The sequence below is a fragment of the Callospermophilus lateralis genome, unplaced genomic scaffold (assembly GCF_048772815.1).
Source record: "Callospermophilus lateralis isolate mCalLat2 unplaced genomic scaffold, mCalLat2.hap1 Scaffold_139, whole genome shotgun sequence".
Lineage (NCBI taxonomy): Eukaryota > Metazoa > Chordata > Mammalia > Rodentia > Sciuridae > Callospermophilus > Callospermophilus lateralis.
The window spans coordinates 3,203,650-3,216,916 of record NW_027512543.1 but is presented as its reverse complement, the minus strand read 5'-3'; the positions used below and the strand labels follow the sequence as shown (position 1 = coordinate 3,216,916).

The following is a 13,267-nucleotide window of genomic DNA, read 5'->3' as shown; positions in this document are numbered from 1 at the left end:
GGCTGCGAGATGAGGCTCCTGTATCTTCTCACGCGGAGGACGGGGAAACTTTAACATGGATGGCCCACAGGACACAATCAAGGCAGGCACAGAAGCGCCCGGCTCAGCCCCCGGCTTGGGAGTAACTCCAGAGGAAGAGCCCAAGAGGCTTGGTGACAGTGACCAGCCCCAGGTTCCCACTAGTGGATGTACCAAAAAAGATCTATTGCAAAAATACAACAGTTTGGAGGACAAAATCGCTCTGCTCAGAGTGAACATCGACAGGGTGAGATGGCAGAGCCAGGACATGGAGCAGAGATACCTAGAGAACATTGAAACTGTGAAAGCAAAGAGCGACGACCTCCAGAGGACCATCGGAGTGTACGAGAGAGCGCAGAGAGAAACGACGTTCCAGAGAAAGGAGCAGCTGAACCACCTGAAAGCTGAGATTACGATGCTAACGTCGGAACTGGAGAAGCTGAAGCAAGGCAAGGCCAGACTGGAAGCCGAGCTGGAACCCTACCGCGCCAGACTGGATCTGGCGCCGTCCCATCCTTACGAAAGTCAGACCCCGGGGAGAGACCTGGAACTGGGTCTCCAGCGCACCAGAGAGGAGTACTCCAGTTCTCAGGCCAAGACGGAGGCTGACACAGGCCACCCCAAAGAAAACAGTGAACTTGCTTCCCAAGAGCTTTCTAAGATCAAACTCTGCAGCCTAGAAAATCAGGACCACAGTCAGGGACACGGAGAAACTCTTGGTCCAAGAGAAAACAACGTAGTGGTTCGTTCCTCACAGCCACAGCCTGCAAGGAAGAGCGGGGAGGACCACCTGGCCAAGACGGAGCAGGCGGCCGGCAAAAGCTTCCCCAGAGCACTAGAAGAAGTGACCACAGAGTTTGAACCTGGACCCACTAGAACCATTACACCCAAATCTACTAAGTCAAGCCAAAAGCTACTTTTAGAAGCACAACAAGAATACGCAGAGATTTTAAAGAGAAAGTATATGGTCTGAAAGATACTTTACTTTTGGAACTGTTGACATAACAATTTCCCATTAAATGCATGATACGAATAACTTTGATTGAAGGAAAATGTATGTATCATATAGGATTAATATTCATAAAATATTTGTAATTTTTAAAAAAAGATTAGCTGCTTTCCTTCATTTTTTCGTACCATCTAAAGGCACCAGCATCTTTGAGCTGGTGGAAGCCAGAAGGTTGTCAGTTTTTCCTTCCTAAACATTCTTCATCGTCCCCGTACACCATCAGCTGTCAGTCCTGCTCACTGTAACTTCTGAAAGTTCTTCATCTCCATTCACTTTTCTCTTGGCACCTACTTAGTCCAAGTACCATCCCCTCTGTCCTGAATTACTGGAACAGACGTCTAAGGGCTCTCCCTCCACTCCCCTTCTCTTCGTCCAAGTTTCCTTTTCCCCTACTCTATCTCCCTAGCTTTTAATCTTGTGCTACGGATATCAATCAATTTCCTTGGAATGTCAGTATTTGCTTCACTGTATGTTGCTTATATTTATTCAGAAGGAGTGTTTCTTTCATGAAGAGTATACAAGTACCAGCTTGTACTGATATTTATGTTCACATTTCAAACTTCAATATTCATTAGGGTCTTGATATATTTTATTCATTTTTGTATTTTACTTGTTCTTGACTTATATAAAAGCATCAACCTACTCAGTTAATATAAAGATCTGAAAAGCATAGCCTCTGCTAAAAGAGATGTTTTATGCCAGCCTGTTGAGATGCCATTTGAATTCCCTAATATTTTCTCTAAGTACTTCTATTATTTAAACTGCACCAAGACATGATAGTCATTCTCTACTCCTTTTTAAGTACATAATCCCTAAGTAGGTAATCACATATGGTCACATATTATTATGTTCACAAGACACAAAAGGAAAATTTCTCCTGAAATTACTATCTTGGTTATGAATTAAATTTTGTCACAAAATATACTTTAAAACTTTGACACTTTTCATATAGTAGAATAGAGACTATTTGATACATTAACATAAGTGGATTTTGAATTTATTTTTAAGTAAAATTACTAAAATATGTTTTCCCATTAAAATAGAGACTTTAACTCATGGAAATATGAAAAGCTGCTTTTCTTTTTCATAAATCTAACCATGATTTGTAGTTCTTGCAATCTCCTTATGTTTCAACAATAGTGTTTAACAACAAAAGATTAAGGACTGGTCTGTAGTAATAAAAATCCAAGCCTATGTATTCCCGTGTGGTTTTATCTTATTCTCTCTTGGCAGAGTTTTATTTTTCCTTCTAATATGGAAGATACTCATGTTCAGTGACTGAGCCACTCTCTCATTTAAGTCAGCAGGCTCAGTGCATTAAGTCCTAACTCAGCCTGGTGTTTGCTCCTTGCAGATCCAGACTTCACCTCCCTGGCTCACTCACCTCCAAGTCTCATGGCTGTCCCTACTCCATGCATCAGGGGATCACCACCCTGATCCCTGCTCTCTCCCTTGCTCTCACCTTCCCGAAAGCAGCCTCCCTCCAGTCTCCCCTTCACCTTGCCCATTCCTTCCAGAACCCTCTGTCCTCAAACCTCTCCTGCCTGAGTCAATTGCTCCCTTCTTTAAAGTTGACATTGTATCAACATAGAAAGGTAACAGTTTTTTAAATGTTTCTGTGGAGGTTCTATATGATTTATGACTTTATGTTCGGACTTCCTCATTAAGAAATTTTTTAAACAGAGTTGCAATAAAAATCCCTGAACTTGCAAATTATAAGAGTAAACTTCATTCAGGAAGCATTCAGAGAAAAGGCAGAGTGAGACACACTAACAATGGAGATTTTAGTTACTAGATTGTTAAAGCAGATTAGGGGAGATTTCCTTGAAATTTTTAATGCTGTTGTAGAGTTACAAAAAGTTATGTTTGGTCTTTTTTGCTGTTGTGTTTTCATTTTAATCAGCAGGCATCTGTCTCAAGCATAGATAAAAATCTAAGTGGGGCTTTGCTAGCTGCTATGGTAACCCAAATTATTTTCCCTTTTGTGGAAATGATTCAATGAGATTTATAAATAACTTCCTGTTGAAAAAAAGATAAAAATAAAAATAAAATTCATCTGAAAAAGTACATAGCTGCTTACTATCCTTTTAAATCTTTTAGTTATATTAGATTTTATATTGTGTGAGTCTGTGTGTGTGTTTCCTAAGCCAGCATCCCTTGCATATAATATATTCTATTCCACTCTAAGTGATTTGTATTCTGTTGCAAATCTTTCTGTGGCTCCAAACTTCAATGAAAAAGATTATCATATAAAGTAAATTATATATCAAAAAAACAAAAAGTAGTAAACTACAGTAATTTTAAGATTTTCAAGTGCCTATAATTATTTTCCTTTGTCTAACACTCAAGGAGCTCATGTGATAACAAAAGCAAAATAAGAGACACAAAAGCCAGCAAGTTCATATGAAATGATGTATTCTGATGACCATTTTTTTTGCTCATTTCTATTCTAATTTTATTTCTTTTTTTAAAAAATTTATTTTTTATTAGTTGCTCAAGACAATACAATGATCTTGACATATCATACATTTGATTCAATGGGGTATGAATTCTCATTTTTCCACGTGTACAGATTGCAGGATCATATTGGTTATACAGTCACGTATATACATACAGCAATACTAGTGTCTGTTGTATTCTGATGACCATTTTATTAAAACACACACAAAAATGTCTTCTCATTTCTGCATGATGTTACAGTAGAATAAAGATAAATATTTCTTATATTTTTATACTTGCATTTTTGTATTAAGTCAGTGAGTGCTTATTGAATGTCCACTATGTCCCAAGCACATCATTCTAGAGGTTGAAGTTGTACCAGAGAAGAAAGAGATTTGAATGTCCACCCTCAAGGAGCTCCCATTGTGATTACCTGTGAAATCTGACTGAGAAATTCAAGTAAGTATTAAAAAAGAAAAGTTTTCCAAAGACTCACTTTTATCAAGTTAGCGAGCTGTTCACATTTTTAAATGAAACAAAACTTATATTATGAATGAAAATGAATTATTTGGAAAATAGAATTGTATAAACTATAAAGCAAACTAGCCCTGTTTTTGGAGTTTAATATTCCTGATTACCCTCCCACATATAAATATTTACACAGCCAACTCTACTTTCTATATGGAAAATGAAGGGACTGGGGCAGAAAGTCAACTGAACTTCCTAAATATCCTCCAAGTGTGTTATGGAGACAGGAAAGCTGGCTGCCTCCACCCCTCCACAGCGGTGTGTTCACAGGGCAGCCCTGCAAAAACTAAGTCTTTGAATACTCCAAACCCACAGGACAGCTTTAGTCCTTGAATTAAATGCCTTTATTAATGAAGTTGCAGAAGAGGTTGACAGAATAAAATTATTAGTGAATATGGAACTTCCTGTTTCATAATTGTTTTTTCTTAAAGTACACAATTAATTTTGAAATCACAAGGCTAGGTCCTTCTGAATACTAATAGCATGAATTTCAGAAAGTATATCATTGTATGTCTTGGGAGATGAATGAAAAAAGATCAAAGGAAGATGAAAAATGTGTTTTCAACCTAAATAAAATAACATTCATTTATATTCTGTTAAATCAAGTAATTTCTCCTGTTAAGGAGCATTTTTAAACTCAGAAAATTTATCAAAAAATCAAAGACAGATAATGGAATTATTTAAGACTAATATTCTTGTACAAACTAACAAAAGGGAAATAATGTATATATAGCCTAATATAAATATATCATTACCATGGATTAGCAGGACATTAGCTAACAGTGTATGGGGGTTTACCCAAGAGTGTCTGAGTCACCATAATTAGATGTGTGGCATCATTACATTTCTGTGGACTCTTCTGAGTCCATAGAAATACTATCAATCACATTTTATTGTAATTCTTTTCATTTTAATGTAATATAAACAAGAACTCAGTTTTCAGATACATCCTTCGGAAAACACAACGTGATGCTTTTGTAGTGCATAAGCTCCTTATAACAATGAGATGCAAATGTTGATCTCACTGGAAGTGTTTCATTTATAAGATTTTTATATCTTAAGAAAGACATGAAATCTTAAAAAAAAAAAACAAATATTAGAACTTTATCCAACAATTACTTGCTATAAACATGAGTAGAACTTTTTCCTGGTTTTAGTCCCTGTACATATGTTCCTTATTTTAGTCAGTGAATTAATCATTTGTTTAGACACAGGATCCTCAGGTTCCAATCATCTTTATAAGTGTTGATGTTCCTGATTTTCTAATTTTAACATAGGAAAAGAAAGCACTAAAAAAGAAAACCAATTTAACTATAAAGCAGAATTCTTAACATAATTGCTAATTGATCTGGAATCAGTTTTCATTTGTGTTCTTTTATTTTGGCTTAGTTGTTTATTTCCTTAGTAATAAAAACTAAGGGAACAGGATTAAAAATTTCTAAATAACAGGAAGTGAATAAGCAGTGTTTATATTTCTCAAAAGATCTGACTTTCCAGTCTCTGAAACAGAAAATGTAACCCATGTGTAAGGAAAGCTGCAGAGTCAGAGGCCAGATTAAAATCTTGGTTGCTGGAAGTTTTGTTTTCACCTCGTCTCCCAGTCTGAATATTTTCTTCTCATCTACTCTTTCACAAGTAATCCCTCCAACGTCTCAATCTAAAATCTTCCTCCAAAACTCTTATTTTGCTGTTTTTCTCTTAAATATCTCTGCCTCCTCAGATTTATAGATTTAATTTAATTTTAATTTATAAATACATAAATAAATACTAAGAATTCTGTGGATTCTTAGAATTGGGTTTATCATTTCCATCCTTGTCTGCTTTGACACCTATTAGACTTCCCTAAATTATTCAAATCTCTTAATCAATAACAACCAGAGAGCATATTGGCTTGGTTATGTCTATAGGCTGCCAGAATTTATGTACTTCTCAGTGTCAAGATAACATAAATATGCAAACAAGACGACATCATAAGGTTTGGTAGAAGCCAGAGGATGGTGGGTTAGATTTAGGAAATCTGGATCAAGTCTCATGCTTAAGAAGCTCATTAAACTTTATGTATTCATTTACAATAAGTAGAGAGATGATATGATCTATGACTTCCCTGAGAGTGGTTTTTTGTTTTTTGTTTTTTTTTTTGTTTTTTTTTACTTTATTTCACAGTGCATGAGTCACAGGCCACCCTGCATGGTATTTACTTGCCGGACATAGTGCTCCCTAGAAATGAGGGCAGCATGAGTCGAAATGATCTAAAGTATGAATTATGAATTAGACAGGGCACAAAAAATAAAAATATAAAATATCTCACTAAGAAATATATATATATATATATATATATATATATATATATATATATATAGCTTACATGTTATATGATAATGTTATATATTGGGTTTACTAAAATATATTAATTTCACTTATTTGACTTTTAATTTTTTAGCTACTAATTTTTGAAAACCATGCTTGAGCTATATTTATATTGGACAGCACAATTCTAGAGTATCCAAAAGTTTCAAAATGTTTCTTTTTTATGGAGAATTTTACAGAAATAGAAAACTATATTTTTATTTTTTTAAAAGCATGTTCAACATATTTTGGCAACATTTCTGTTTCAATCATGCAGAGTTTTCCTATATATGTTTCAAATTAAGGTGATTGCTCATAACATTATTGGCAAATATATTCTTGAAAAGTGTGTTCTGATAATGAAAATGTACACCAAAATGTCTATGGCTGTCATTTAAATATACATGTACAGGTCATTTTATTCCCGGCCATACAGTTACATAATGCAGTTGTCATATCATAAGCAAATGGTCATCATTAAAAAAATTAGATACATCTGCTCAACAGTTCAATCTAAACTTTGAGAAATCCCACCATTTAGACAATGTGCAAAAAGTGATGACTAACTTTTAAAATGTGTATTTGTTAAAATATTTGCTGTACTGGAAGTTAGAGGCCAAGAATCATATTACCTATTCATGCTCTCTGAACAGCATTATCTTAAAACTTAACTGTATTTAAATTTTAGCTTAAACTTTGGCAAAGAATAAACATTTAGAAAAACTGTGGACTTAAAATTTGTTGGATGTGAAAAATTCTATCTTGCTCTATCCCTCTCTGCATGAAGATTTATTTTTCTAATGCAGTTTGTATGAGCAATCAGGACATGATGTAAACAGAAAGGAGACAAACAGAGAATTCTAGCAAGATACCAGCACCCTAGCATGGGAATGGGTATTAAAATTTATCTAGTGAAACCAACTGTGTTACTTAATTGCTTAAGTAGTGGAGGAGTTGAAACATTTCAAGGACAAAAACTCCAAGTCCAAAACATTTCCACATGTAGTACTATTATAACTAATATTCTCACCCTAAGTTCCTAATAATTCCAATATCTTCACTTCACCTCTCCACTGGCTGCTTATACACCCTAGACACCATACTGCACTAGCATTTCTTTCCAAATCAATGGCAAACACCTCTTACTACCTCCTCCCATCCTCCTTGTAACTGTCCTTTTTGACCCAGCTTTGAGTCTGTCAATCAACTCTACTATCTTTTCACTGTCTCTCACTTACTTCTCATCTCCCCTCCCCTCCTCCTCTGTACTCCATTTTTAATAGATAAGTCTCATCCTGGCATTTCATTCACCTCACCAGCTTAGAAAACCCTAACAGGTCAATGCCATCTATCTGCCTGCTCCGTATGTGCCCCTGAGCACCTGCTCATATTAGAGAAAACACCTGCTTGGGTCTCACCTCAGGTTCTTGATTCTGAACCTCAAAGGGGCTTTCACCACTGCCAACTCAACCTTATCCCATTTCACTTCTCTTCCACTAGACTCCTGTCTTCCTTAAGGCATCTTTGTTGGTAAAATTGTTATGTCTTCCCACGCTCTACACCTCTCCATCACATGTGCTATGTGTCTCTGCAGAGGGATTGTCCATGCCCTCAAGTCAGGCTTCCTGTTCGTAGGCACATCTCATCCCCGCTCACCTACTCAAAGGCGGGTCTCCTGCCAACACAGTCCTTGCTCCTGTGTTACATAAGTTTAGACCCCTGCTTTAGGCCATTCTCATCAGCAAGAGAAGTGTTGTGATACCTTCAACTTTCAAAAAGTGATCTTGATCCTTGCTCAGGAGCCATCCCATTTCTCTGGATTTTTATAATAAAAATCTTTAAGAAAACATTTTTCTCTTTCTATTCTCTCTTGAAGTTACTCAATCAGTTTTAGCCCCAACTTCAAACAAAATTAGAGAATGAATGATTTCTACATCACTAAATCTAATTAATGGTTAACTCTAGACCTGAAATTCCTGTTTTATTTGAACAATCGGTAGCATTTTATATGATTATTATTTCCATCTTTCCAGAATCCCTCACTCACCTGGCTTAAATCAACCCAGATAATATTTAAATACATAGTAATAGTAATAATTTTTCAAAGTTAGGATTTCAATTAAATGGCTGGTTTATTTCCTCTAATACAGTGTCCAGTTTTCCTTTTTGTACCCAAGGTCTCAAGTTCATATTCTATCACATTTGAGCATCTGTAATTGGTGAGAACTTGGCATCAGGAATAAAAATCATTCTGTGCAATATAATCTTGGAACATAACCTAAATCTGTTTATTTAAAATACAAAGTCATGAGGTCAGGGACCAGATCATTGCATTTCAAATATCTTCATCTGTTTCAGTGTATGGAAAATATGTTTCTCCTGTAAAGCTTACTTAAATGATACTATACTTATAAAATAACAGATAACATGTTTATAACTGATAGCATAGAAACCATCATATATGCATATATTTGTATATGTGTATATAAATCTTCCAAAAAAACTCATTAACAGCATAAGCTGAAGTTTGTTTTAACTTCATGCAAACCATAGAAAAGAGAGAAGAAGAAAATGAATGCTAATTCAAACACTAGTTCTATTTTACTTCAGGAGGAAATAAAAGATATTTAAATTTTGTATACATGGGGGACATTTGCTAATAAATAGGTTCTAGTATTTTTACTTTGGATACACTGAATATTACATAATCCATTAAGAACATAAATTTTATGTGTACTCTTCCACTTGTTGAGATAAAAACTAAAATGTATATGGTGCTTTCCTTTGATAATAATTTTGCATCTTTCCATAGTGTTAAGAGGGCATGGTCACTAAGTAGTCCTCAACATCACACATTGAAAAGAAATCAAGGAGAGTCAACATGCTCCTGACAACATTCCCAAGCACTTCAAGTATTTCTATTGCGTACAGTTATCTTTGCTGAAAACCTGTAATGAAATTTCCTCTGAGAAATCAAAAGATACCTTCTCTTTAATGTTTTTTTAAATAAGAAAGAAAGCCATGAGTATTGAAGAGGAGGCAAAACAATTCAAATGTAAAATCTGCTCCTTATTTTTTCTCTACAAGCATTTTATTTGTACTTGTTTTTAGTAAATCTCTTCCACAGACCCAAATATTTATTTGCCTTTCATTTGTTATCTACCATGAACCAGGTATTAGGCTTGATGCAGATGACAAATATGAACTCACACACAGGTGCCCACACACACTGAAACCTACTGTCCCTTCCTCAAGTGATCCATATTTTCATACTTTATTAGAAACATAGCATAGAACACTGTAAACACCTCCCTGGCAGTCAGGGACACAGATCCACAATGCCAGATATGTCTCCGTAACAGTTACTGTTCCTTATTTTCATCATTGATTTCTGTTCTCTATTGCCAAAGAAAAGAGTGGAACACTTGATAGAATTGTGATTGATTGGCTATACGGAATATTGAAATTGATCTTTGGGTTGTTGTCTCCCTTCCTCCTCTTTGTACTTTATTAATTCAATGCCCATTTCAAAACTCTCTGTTTGACTTCTACCAGATTCACATTCCTGAAATACCAGCATAGCACTGTGAACATACTCTGGAGCCAGAAAGACAGTGCCTGGAACCCTGGCTCCAGCACTCACTGTATCTGTGGCTGTAAGTAAATGATTTGACATTTCTGAACACCAGATTTCTTCATGTGTAAATGAAGGTAACTTGTAAAATGAATTTCAGTTTATTGCAGAGCTATCAGAATTGAAGACATGTATGTCAATCATCTTGCACCCAGGAAACACCATCTGTGTTGGCAGGATGTGCTGCTGATGGTGAGAATGAGGTAAGAATGATATACTCCAGCTCAGAAACTTGCCATCGCCCTCACTGCAGGATATATAAAACTTGAGACATTGTGTGGATTTTAAGATCTCCACCAACATTTTCTGCTCCAACTATGTGGAGCACAATGTCAACTATTCTCAAAGTGCATTTTTCATGTTCTGATCTCTCAGATTACTTCCCACTATTCCTCCATGCTTTATGCTAATTAGTGCCTTTAAGTTGACAACTTCCACAAAGTAAGAATATTTCTCTTGTTTTGAGCAACTAAGTTTCACTAATTTTTCAATATTCATCAGAAAGTTGAACCTCTTTCAAAGTCTCATGAGTTCTTATAATACTAACATCTCTGCTAAAAATAAAAATTTTTAAGATTTTGATGGATCTCAATTAACCTTGTCATATCAGCATAAAAATAAGGCACTTTTTCAAATAAAGGTGACCTGAGAATATTTTTCATATATTTAAGAATCATATTCATTATCTTTCTGCCTCTAAGAATTAGCTAAAATACGTAAATTAGAGGTTATACCCACTGCAAGAGGCAAGAAGCTCTGTACCTGGGATGAAGCAACTGTTGAAGCCAATGAACATGCAGAATTCAAAAGAGAAACAAAAAATAACATTATTTCACAAGAAAACTATTTTTAAAGTTTCTGAAAAATAAAGCAATTCACATAAACTATTTCTCCAGATATTTTAAGTCCAGATTGCAAAATGACACAAAACCTGTAAATATTGTCTGACTAACTTATTAAATTCCTTTCCAATTTACTATTTCTCAAAAATATGGAAAAAATAGAATTCAAGAACATTTAATGTGTACATAAGGACATTTATGGATAACAAAAAGATTATAAAAACAGAAAAATGGGTATTAATGTAAATAAGATTATTAAGAAATATCATTATATAGTGCCTTATATTACTTAAACATTTCTAATTGTATCTTTTATTTTAAGAATATCTTCCTCATATTTATGTCCAACTGATTTACCCACTGGGCATTTATTTGATAATTTATCTTTGTAGAAAACATAAGCAAATTCTTCCCAATTGATCATAGATATTTTTTTCCTTTAGCCCTGCAATTTATTTCTGTATAATTGAACATCAATTCCTTTTCTTTGTTCTTAAATACAAGATTTTATGATTTTATTCCATGTTCCTATTTCTTCTACATTATACAGGTAACATATAAAACAAAGTCAGTATTAGTGCTATATATAAAGTATACTTTTCTGTTAAGGATAAAAAGAATTCAGCATGAAGTCTCATGAAATGAAAAGTGCATAGACTTTGCATTACAATTTCACTGTTTTTACTACAAGAATACAGATTACTTCAAACACATTCATTTATATGCAAATGGAACTAGAAAGTAAGGGTCCAATATCAATCTATTCTACGACTGTCTAAAATTGGAGTTGAAATTCTTACCTGAGTTTTGTTTAGAGTGCAGTTTTTTTTTTTTGTTTTTGTTTTAAGACAGAAAATGCATGAAGCTGTCAGAACAGATAATACCTAGAGTGGAAAAAAGGAAGGGAAGCGAAGAAATCAACTGCATTTTAAAAAGATCCCCCAAATCCTGCTTCCATACCTACAGTAAGTAGTTTTCCTCTGTATCTTATAAGCAACTGTCTTTTCCTTTGCTCTGAGAACACAGGCTTTGCCTAGCAGGAAAGTATGAAAATTAAATAGAAAACCAGAAGGTTATGAAATTCTCTTACCCTCTGGGCTTGCGGGACTGCGCTAGCGTCTCAGTTGCAGACACATGTGTAAACAAGAGAATTTCCTGCATCCTTTTCTCATCTGAGCAGCTCTGGGGGCCTGGCCAACGGGATTGTTCCAGTATTAAGGACACCCCACGCTAACTCCCAAAGGATCCCCATTGGTTGAGAAGTTCTCTCAAAACCGATACCACAACACCCTCTTTGGATCACAAGTAAGATAACAAAAATAAAATAATTTCAATGTTCTCAAAGTATTAAGTATTGTTATTCAAAGCTTTCCAGACAGCCCATTTGAAACTATGTTCTGTGAGCAGAAAAGGAAGAAAATACCTACCTCCTCATTCACATGTATATTTAGTATTTAATAATAATAACTTCTAAAAATGGAAAAGCCTAAAGCTAACAAAAACTATTAAAGCCCCTATCTGGAAAATAGCTAAAGGAAAATTCTACTGCAGGTCATAGAACAATGGAAAATATCACTTGTTCAATTTGGGTTGCATTAAATTGCCAAAAAAGAAAAGAAATCATATTTAATAAAGTATTTGAGAATACAACTCAGAATACAAAATCTGTCAACCCTTGGATCTTAGTCATGTTGGCAGGGAATGTGACCTGCAGTCCTCTTCCCAGGGGAAGGAGTGGCTTTCCAGTGACATAACTCAGCTGTCAGGAAGTGTTGTGATGAGGGGTGCTGGCAGACCACGGAGAAGAGAGCTTTCCTGGCTGACAGAGGACACAATTCTCGAAGGTAAAGAGCAAGGGCAGAGGAGACAATCAGTATGCTCCTCATGAGTGACACCAGGACAGCTTTGGAAATTAGGAAGTAAATGTCAAGTAACTGAGTTTATTCTTCCACCTTTTAATTTGGAGGATTATTCTTAGCTGAATATCAGGGTTTTTAAAAATATTTTTTTAGTTATAGTTGGACACAATACCTTTATTTTATCTTATTTATGTTTATATGGTGCTGAGGATCGAACCCAGAGCCCCACCCGTGCGAGGCGAACACTCTACCGCTGAGCCACAACCCCAGCCCAGTTGAATATCAGTTTTTATCATTTATTTCTACTTCACAACATCCTTTCCTTCTCATTCCCCGACGCAGTGGAAATGTGACCATTTTCCCCATAGAATCAACAAACCCTTTTGAGCTATCTGGCTCCATCACGCTTCCCTTCGTCTTTGAATTCTCCCCCTCCCTGGACTTCCCCATGGGATTTTAAACATCATAAAGTCCTCAGGGGATTTCACTTCTGCCAATAAATTTCACTTTCCAGCTAGTCATTTTCATTTGCAAGAACTTTTTGTCTCTCCTTCATAGTCAAGTGATTGGAAGAGCTCTCCCCAGCCAATAA

At 35.4% G+C, this 13,267-nt stretch overlaps 1 protein-coding gene across 1 annotated transcript in view; it reads right to left on the bottom strand.

Moving 5' to 3' along the window:
• LOC143640239 (coiled-coil domain-containing protein 102B-like) overlaps positions 1 to 11,987 on the bottom strand; it is a 71,900-nt gene extending 59,913 nt beyond the window's left edge. The window contains exon 1 of the mRNA XM_077108115.1: positions 11,907 to 11,987. The gene's annotated coding sequence lies outside the window, so the exon portion shown is untranslated. The remainder of the gene's footprint in view (positions 1 to 11,906) is intronic.
• Between the last annotated feature and the right edge of the window lie 1,280 nt (positions 11,988 to 13,267).